Here is a 9,216-nt window from a genome sequence, read left to right as displayed (position 1 = left end):
TTGGGAACTGTCCTGTGAGTTACAGGAATTTTAGCCACATCTCAGGCCTCTACCACTAGATGCCAGCAGCAAGTACCCACCCCTCAAATTGTGACAACCAAAAAAGCTCCATATACAGTATTGTTGAACATTTCTGGGCAGCATGACCATCCCCAACTGAAAACCACTGCAGCTTAGCACATATTTTGTTGTTGCTCTTCTTTTTGCCATATGGGATTATTATTTCCCCAGGAATTTGGGCCTCCCTAAATGCAGGAATGATGCTTCATTCTCCCTGATCCTATTTACTATACACACAATAAGCAACATATTAAAAGATCAGTATGTATTTGTATAACAATTGATGAACAATGAATGGACCTTAAATATGATAGGATCATGAGGATGGGATTGGGATTCAAGGAAATTTGAGTCCTTCTCTCCTACTGATGCTTCCTCTAATGAAGAAAAAGATAACTGGAAAGAATGTGGAGGAAAATTCTTGGAGACTTTGCAGGCTGTAGAAAAGATTACTATGTCATGCATAATTCACATAATACCATTAAACTATAAATCCATAAATTGTGTGGATTGGGTGATTTAATTTCTCTAGTCAGTTTCAACTAACCAGTTTATCTGATCTGTATGTCCTTGAGTTGAGGAATATGGTGGCTAATACCTGAGCTTTTAAATCACAATTTGTCAAATTCTGGCTCTGCCACTTACAACCTGGGCAATATCAACAAAATGATTTAATGTGCCTGAATTTCAGTTTCATTGTCTGTAAAATGATTATGGTAATACCTATCTTACCTTTAAATTAATAAATATGACAATGAATATAAAGTGTAATTTCTAAAGTAGTATATAAATATTTATTATCATTAGTGAGAGTTAATCAGAGGTCACTAGGAAAACCTGTTTAATTTTTTTATTATGTTTTCCTTTTAAAACTATTTACCAGCTGTACATATTTTAGGGGGAAATCCTCTATTAGGAAAAAATTGCCTTTCCTCAAATAGAAAGGTTTTTATTTTCTTAAAACAATTTTTACTTTGGGTTACAAGTTAAACAAGGAAAGTTATTGTTATAAAATATTCAAACTGCCAGGTGCAGTGGTGGACACCTGTGATCTTAGCAGCTCTGAAACCTGAGGCAGGAGGATCATGAGTTCAAAGCCTGCAACAGCAACGTCGAGGTGCTAAGCAACTCAGAGAGAACCTGTCTCTAAATAAAATACAAAATAGGGCTATGGATGTGACTCAGTGATCAAGTGCCCCTGAGTTTTTTTTTAATTTGTTTTTAGTTGTAGATGGAAATATTATCTTTATTTTATTTATTTATTTTTATGTGGTGCTGAGGATCGAACCCAGTGCCTCATGCGTGTAAGGCAAGTGCTCTACCACTGAGCCACAGCCACAGCCCAAGTGCCCCTGAGTTTAATCCCAAGTACCATTAAAAAAAGATTCAAATTAAAAAAAATTACATAAAGTAGATTTATGAAGAATATATTCCTCATTACCCCAACTATCCTTGCTCATCACTCAAGGAAAATCAGTTTTAACCAACAGTTTGTTGTTCTTTTTCTATGCTTCAACATATATTTACTTTATTTGTGCATAAGTAGGATGATATATTTTGTACTATGACATTTTTTTCAGTCTTAAATATTTTTTTGTCATTATGGTCTAACAAATGGTGGATTGTTGAGATAGATAGTGTTTTTTCTTAGACTTACTAGTCTATTCCTTGTCTAAGTGCTCACAATAATTCTGCATCTTTTCCAGCCTTCTCAAACCTCATTTAGATGAACATCAAATGTGTCATGTGTAGACTTTTGGAGCTTATATCATATGTTCTTCCACATGGTACAGACAACCTAAACTTTTTGAAAATACAACTCACAAGAGAAGTTTGCATTGATGTTAGTTGGTAAGTTCCCACAGTGTAAGGCACACAGAAAGAAAACTGCCAATTATATTTGACATTCAGTTTTTCAAACCTAATATGAATGCTGCCTTTGCCCATTGTTGGAAAGTAACATACATTTCCCGTTCACTTTTGTGTAGAGGCATTGTGAAGTATAAGTTGTTTGGAGTGCTGTATTTGTGAGTCAGTGTGGGTATGTAATCCCTATAAAAGTCTAACACATCTTCTACATTGATGGCAGAATATACATAATTATTAAACACCTTAATGTTTGGTTTGGTGTGGTTAATTTCAGGTATTTTAATTTTATAGCTATCTAAAAAAAACAGCATCAAATATAGAACCCTGAAATAAAACAGAATGAATTGCATTTTCTTCTCAACTTTTCTGTAAAAATAAACATTGTTTTTCTTATTTGTAGCAAAATATTGATCCATTCAGAAGTCTAAGATCTTTCATGAAATTAATGGAGAAACTGCTTTGATATCACCAAGAATATGGTTCTGCCAGTGGGAATGCCATTAAAAAAGAAAAAAAAGCTACAAGCCTGTTTTTAATCTCGCATTTAGTTAAGGAACAATTCTGATGGAGGTAGAGAATTGCCAAAGAAAAATGCTTTCCTGCTGCTAAAGAAATGATGAGGCAGGCACTGGGTTTATTTTTGTAACAATGTATTTTGATCCTGTGACAAATGTTTCACCAGAGCTGTAACATTTTTCCTATTCTAAACTAAATTGTGTATATTAACATTCTGATCTGTCTCAACTTCTAAGAACACTAAGATGTATTGTTGGTATTAAGGACTTTTCTTTCTGGTTTCCTGTAAGTTCCATTCAATTACATGGTTGTTGAGTGTCTTCCATTTGCAAAGTACCAGGTAGGTGCTATCTTGTGATAGAAAGATGATTAAACCAAGAGCTCTTTATCTGGAGGAAGGAGACCCCCACACTAAGTATCTAGGGCACCAAGAAGATAATAAATTCTATTAAAAATTACTAGAAAATGCTAAAAAGGAAAACAAGGAAGAAGTTAACTTAAATAAGAAAGATCCTGAAAGTCTTCTTGGAAGAGGTGAAAATAGCAGTTTACATTAAGAGATAGGTAACATTTAATGAAATGCTATGAAAGTACTGCAGTTGGAAACCAAATATCCTTAGGTGAACTAAAAAGCTTGAAATGTAGCACAAACATAACACTGGCAGGGTGTGGTGGCACATGCGTATGATCCTAAAAACTCAGAAGGCTGAGGCAGGAGGATCACAAGTTTGAGGCTAGCTTGGCAACTTAGGGAGAGCCTGTCTATAAAAAAATTAAAGTGGCTGGGGATGTAGCTCAGTAGTAGAGTACCCCTGAGTTCAATCCCCAGTACTGTTTAAAAAAAACTATTTTAGAAAAAACAATGACACTGGGCTGGGGTTGTGGCTCAGTGGTAGAGTGCTCACCTAGCATGCATGAGGCACTGGGTTCAATCCTCAGCACCACAAAAAAATAAAATAAAGGTATTGTGTCCCCCTACAACTAAAACATATATGTTTTTAAAAATGTGTTAAAAATGACACTGTGGCTGTCTAAGAATATAGTATGGGGGATCAGACATGTATTGTTCAATATGCAGCCACTAGCCAAATGTGCCCATTTAGATTTATATTAAATAAAAAGCTAAAAATATCATTTCCTCAATTACACTGGCCATATTTCAGGTGCTTAATAGCCACTGGGGGTGACAGGGGTGAAATAATGGCCAAAATATTGTTAATCAGCATATCTCAAACAGCTGAGGATTGAAAAAATATCAACTGCTGGCACCCAACCCCAGAGATTCTGCATCAGTACATTTGAGGTGGGACCTGCAATTTTGTTTATATAAAAAGCTCCAAGTGATGCTGATGCTGAAAGGTCAGGGACCACACTTTGAGTAGTACTGTAGAACAGTGCTTCATAAAGAATTACTGTTTTAAATTTCCAACCTGTTGCATACCAATACATGTATGTTTCAGCCATAAAAATGAATTATTAGAAAATAGGTATTAAAATTTTTTAAAAAGGTACAAAATAAAAAGCTATATTGGTAGATTCAATAGATATATAATTATATTTCAAAAAATAAAATCAGGGGGAAAAAAAGAAAAGAATACCTAGACAGGTTTCTAAATGTTTGCTCTCTATTCTTTTAGGTACCCCCATCATTAGCCATACCAAAAGGTTCACAGAACACACTGGTACATGGACCACAGTGTTGTAGTTTGAGTATAAGCTGGGGATCCTACTTTTTATGCTATTTATAGTAGTGATTCCTCAGGGCTTTTGAGCAAGACAATGATATAATCTAAGTCATAGAAATGTGGTAGCAATGGAAAGAAGTAATGGAAAAAGGATGCCAGGATGCCACTCAAACTGAGGAGATTAATTCCAAGGCCATGACAAAATCCAGACAGGAGCGGTCAGATGCCAACCACATTGAGGTCATAGAATAAACTGGATTGGGTAGCTAATTGGATGTGGGTGTGAAGATGAGGAGAGATTTAATGATGACATGGAGGTTTCGATCCTGAGCCACTGGCAGGGTGGCAATGAGATTAACAAAATAAGAAACAAAAGAAGCACCTGAATCATTTTCAACTGGGGTGCAGATGCAAACCTTTTTGTGATCCCTAAGATCAGATTTAGGTTTCATTCATCCATGTGATTTTTCTCTTCCATCTTAGTGGACTCTTGTTTCAGAGGTGTACTTTATAAGTCATTGTTACACATATCAGAAAAACATCCTGTTGGGTAATGGACTCCTGTGTAGATTATTTGCCTGTGAAAGGGACATTCAAAATGGCACAAATAAATGATGTTCTAGTAACCACCAAAGTACTAGAAAAAAGCATTGTATGACTTGTAAATTTAGGAGGAGTCCAGAATTCTTGAAACACCAGAGAGCTTTATGATCTCTCCATGTTTGGAAATTTATCATTTTATTATGTATACAAAATCACATCCCCAAGAACAATGGATAACCTAATGAAACTTAATGGAATATATTACCAACATCTAAAAGATTATCTTAAATATCCTTCATTTACATATGAAGGTCTAGTAATGAAAGTTGTTAAATGGGTACTATTTTGAAAAACAATTGGTGAAATTACCATTGAGTTTCATATTGGGGAAGTTCAGCAACACCAAATTAACATCATATGCACTAGAAAGTCTCTGGGTAATATACTTGTCACCGGAAGCAATTTAATGCTGTTTCTTCTTTTTCAATATCTATAACCCATCTGTAAGATTTAAAGCTACAAACAGTAGTGTGAGCCTTTCTTCTTTTTGGAGGGTGGAGAGGGTGGTTCTGGAGATTTAATCCAGAAGCACTTTACCACTAAGCAAGCTACATCCCCAGCCCTTTTGTATTTTATTTTGAGACAGAGTCTCGCTAAACTACTGGGCCTGGCTTTGAAGTTGCAATCCTCCTACCTCAGCCTCCCCAGCAGCTGGGATTATAGGTGTCTGCCACTGTGCTAAATGAGCCTTCCTTCTTTGAGGTAGCCATTTGGGGAATATTACTTTCAAGGGTATATAGTAGGCATATCGTTTTCTGAGGTATTTGAGGCAAATTCTTATGACACCATCCAGGCTAGGAGGTTTTATTTTCAGATGTAATCTTACTCCATACACTTTTTTAAAAAGTGGAAAATTACAGGCATAGTGGCACATGTCTGTGATCCCAGCAGTTCAGAAGGCTGAGGCAGGAAGATACCAAGTTCCAGGCAAGTCTTAGCAATTTTGCAAGACCTTAAGCAACTTAGCAATATCCTGGCTCAAAATAATAAATAAAAAGTGCTGGTGATGTAGTTCCAATAAAGCAACCCTGGGTTCATCCCCCAGTACCAAAAAAAAAAAAAAAAAAAAGAAGTTGAAAATGTATTTTTGGTTGAGTGCCCCTGAGTTAAATCCCCCAGTACCAAAAAGAAAGAAAAAAGAAAATGTATTGTTTACTTCCTACATCATTGAAAACTTGTATGTTCACAAACTAAAGGATATTTGATATTTTAAAAATTGCTTTGGTTAACTCAAGAAAATACATTTTTTTCTGATCAACTTAATGGCACTTTAATTCTCAATCCTTAGCTTAAAGTGCAAATACCCAACCTGGTATACAGGAACCCAGAAATCATTGCCACTTCCTTCATTCAGTTTTTTTTAAATCTGGTTGTCTTCATTGTTTTTCTTCTCCCAAATTCTCTTTAAACATAATCTCCTGGCTGAAATTAATTTTTGACAATCAGTTTAGTTTCATTCCCAAAACACATTAGAAGATTAATCTCTCTATTTAAGGCCAAGTGCCTGGATTAAGCTTTTTACTTACTTCTGATGTCCCCTGCAATTTATACAAATATAATCTCTACTTTCAGTTCTCTGAACCCCTCCCACAAATTGTATAGAAATTAATAAGACAAATTGTGAAAGCCATAGGATTGAGAAGACACCCAATTTCTCAACCTAATGGACACTTGAAAGACAATTGGAAGCCAGGTTTACATTATTTCTTCACACTAAACACATGAAAAACAGCTCTCTCAAAATTGTTACTTTTTAATTTGGGACTTCCGGGAACCCAGTCATTATCTACCATTTCCTCTTTCTCCTCACACGTTCATATCTTTACTTCTCAACATGCTCAGATGACTCTGGCTTCAAAACTAAACAAATAATTACTCAAATACTTTTCCCTCAGTCCATCCAGTTTTAGCCCCATTGCTCAAATAACTTTCAAGAGAAGCTTCTGGAAATCATGAGCTGCCATTTTCTCTGCTTTTCCACCTCCCATTCATTCTTCCACCTGACATGGCTTCCATACCACAACTTTATTGGAGCGACCTTTACCAACATCACCAAAGAACTGCCATACTGTCAAATCTAATGTCCTCCTGTGTGATGTGTTCCCACTTGACCTTGAAATACACTTAACTTTACAATTTCCTTTCTAATTTCCTCACCAGGTTTTTATGATATGACCCTCTCAAAATTTCCCTCCCAACTCTTGGACTGCTCCTTTCATTTATTTTGCACATCTCTTTCCTCTTGTGAAATTCTTTGAAATTGCTATATGCCAAGCTGTAACTACCTCTTGTTCCTGATGTTAATCTCTTGTATCCCCTTAGCATTTGCTATGACCTACATATACTGAAGATTCCAATTTCAACATGCTTTACCCTAGCATTTGTCTGAATTCCAGGTGGGTGCTCTACAGGCATTCAAATTCTGCATATAAAACTTACTTATTTCCCTGTTTATGCTTTGTATTAGTTACCAACTGGTGCTCTAATGGATTAAATTTAGTGGCTTGAAACAAAATGAGAAATTCAGAATAGCTTAATATTACTGCCTTCCTTCTGGAGGCTCCAGGAAAGAATCTGTCTTATTGCCTTTTTCATCTTCTAGTGGTCACCTGTATTCCTTGGCTCACAGTCCTGTATTAGTCAGCTTTGAATTACTTCAGTGAAAAACCTGAAACAGTCTGCTTATGAAGAAAAAAAGAGATTTATTTAGCTCGAGATTTTGGAGTTCAAGGATATGGCACCTGCATTGGTTCAGTTCTGGTGAGAACCTCATAGCAAATAGTGAATGGTGGATGGCGGATGATGGTGGACGGTGGAGCCCAAGTAGAAGCAAGTGGTCACATTCAGATCCAAGAAGCAGAGAGGATGGGAGGGGTGAAGATTTCTCTTTTTGTAAAAACCCCAGGGGGTCACACATGAATACCCTCATGAACCCAAGATGACCTATGGACCCTTGTAGAGACACTCAATTCACATGGAAACCATACTATGCCCTTCTTCCATCTTCAAGGCCAGAAATGAAGTTTCTTCATTTTTCTATGTCTCTGACTGGGTGGTGCTATCTCTCTCTCTCTCTCTCTCTCTCTCTCTCTCTCTCTCTCTCTCTCATCTACATCTGTCTTCATATCTCATTCTTTCCTTCACCTTAAAATACTTTTGTGATGACTTTAGGTCCTCCTGGCTAATCCAAACTAATTGCTCCATTTCTAGGTCCTTAACATAATTACATCTGCAAAGACCCTTTCACCTCAAGGTAATGTAAGGGAGGGAAAAAAATCCCTTTTTAAATTTCCAGCTGGGGCCCTTTTACAAAAGACAGATTAGCAACAGAAAAACAAAGGAAGTTTGTTAACATGGGAAAAACTCAGGGAAATGAGTCACCCAAAGAGATGGTTTAGAATTGGGGTTTCAGCTAAAATAAGTAGGGTATGAGGAAGACAAGTTATGGGAAGGTGACCAGGAAAAAGTATGGCAAATATGACTAAAGTTTGTTATACAAATTTAAATTGGTGCCTTCTCCATTGATAAATGTGTGTAGGTAGAGGGAGACACCCTTCCAAGTAGATATTTCCCTTATAAAATGTAAATTTACCTTATAAAAAGGGTAATTTATGCTGCTTTCAGAGTTTCTCTGTTCTTTCACAATATAACCATCTCAAAATAATCCTTATGTGAAAGAGGCATATTGGGAGTGGCATATTCTGGTCTCCTGTAATAATATATTCACAATTTCCAGGGATTAGGATGTGAACATATTTGGGGGTCACTATTCGGTTGACTACACCCCCAAACTATTCCTCTCCATACCTCTTATCTCAGTAAATGCTGAGCCATTGCTCATCTACTCACCCAACAAAACTGGAAACTTCCTCTGCTACTCCTGTCATTCTCTCATACTTTACACTGAAAATTGCTCAGATCTCAGAGTTTCTACATTGGCACCTCCTCTCTCCACCTTCTTCATCTCAGTTTAGTCCTTCTACTTTTTACCCTGAACTCATAAAATGCCATCCATATTTGCTTCCCCACCTCCTCTCTTGTTCTCCTATTTAACTAAATCTCAGATTCTGTTTGCAAACTCCACACCTATTTCCCAGTTCCAATTATCATGTATTTCGTGCCTTTGTGACTTTGCTTCTGTGTTCCCTGTGCCTGCAGTGGTTTGTTTTCTCCCTTCTCTACCTGATAGCCTTTTTTTCAACAGTTCTGGGGATGGAACCCAGGGCCTTGCACATGCTAGACAAGCACTCTACCACTGAGCTGTGTCCCCAGCCCCCTTACAGACTTTTCCAAGGGCCATCTGGGTTTTCAGCACTACCACACTTACTCAAATGGTCACTCACAGGGAGTGATCACACAGCACTGTGTGTTTATAAACGCAGTGGCACTTATCATAGTTCTCTGTTTATAGGCTATTGCCCTGCCTAAGTGATAAATTCCTCAAGGGCAAAATAAGGTAACTTTTGGAGTCAGATTCCTCCTC

General features: G+C 36.9%; 1 non-coding gene across 1 annotated transcript; it reads right to left on the bottom strand.

The window, feature by feature from the left end:
• Positions 1–1,327: 1,327 nt before the first annotated feature.
• On the bottom strand, positions 1,328–1,400 carry Trnav-uac (transfer RNA valine (anticodon UAC)). The gene has a single exon. It is a non-coding gene; the product is annotated as a tRNA-Val (tRNA).
• Between the last annotated feature and the right edge of the window lie 7,816 nt (positions 1,401–9,216).

Source organism: Callospermophilus lateralis, chromosome X, assembly GCF_048772815.1.
Source record: "Callospermophilus lateralis isolate mCalLat2 chromosome X, mCalLat2.hap1, whole genome shotgun sequence".
NCBI lineage: Eukaryota > Metazoa > Chordata > Mammalia > Rodentia > Sciuridae > Callospermophilus > Callospermophilus lateralis.
Note: the sequence above shows the minus strand (reverse complement) of the source record. Positions and strands in the feature narration are given on the sequence as shown.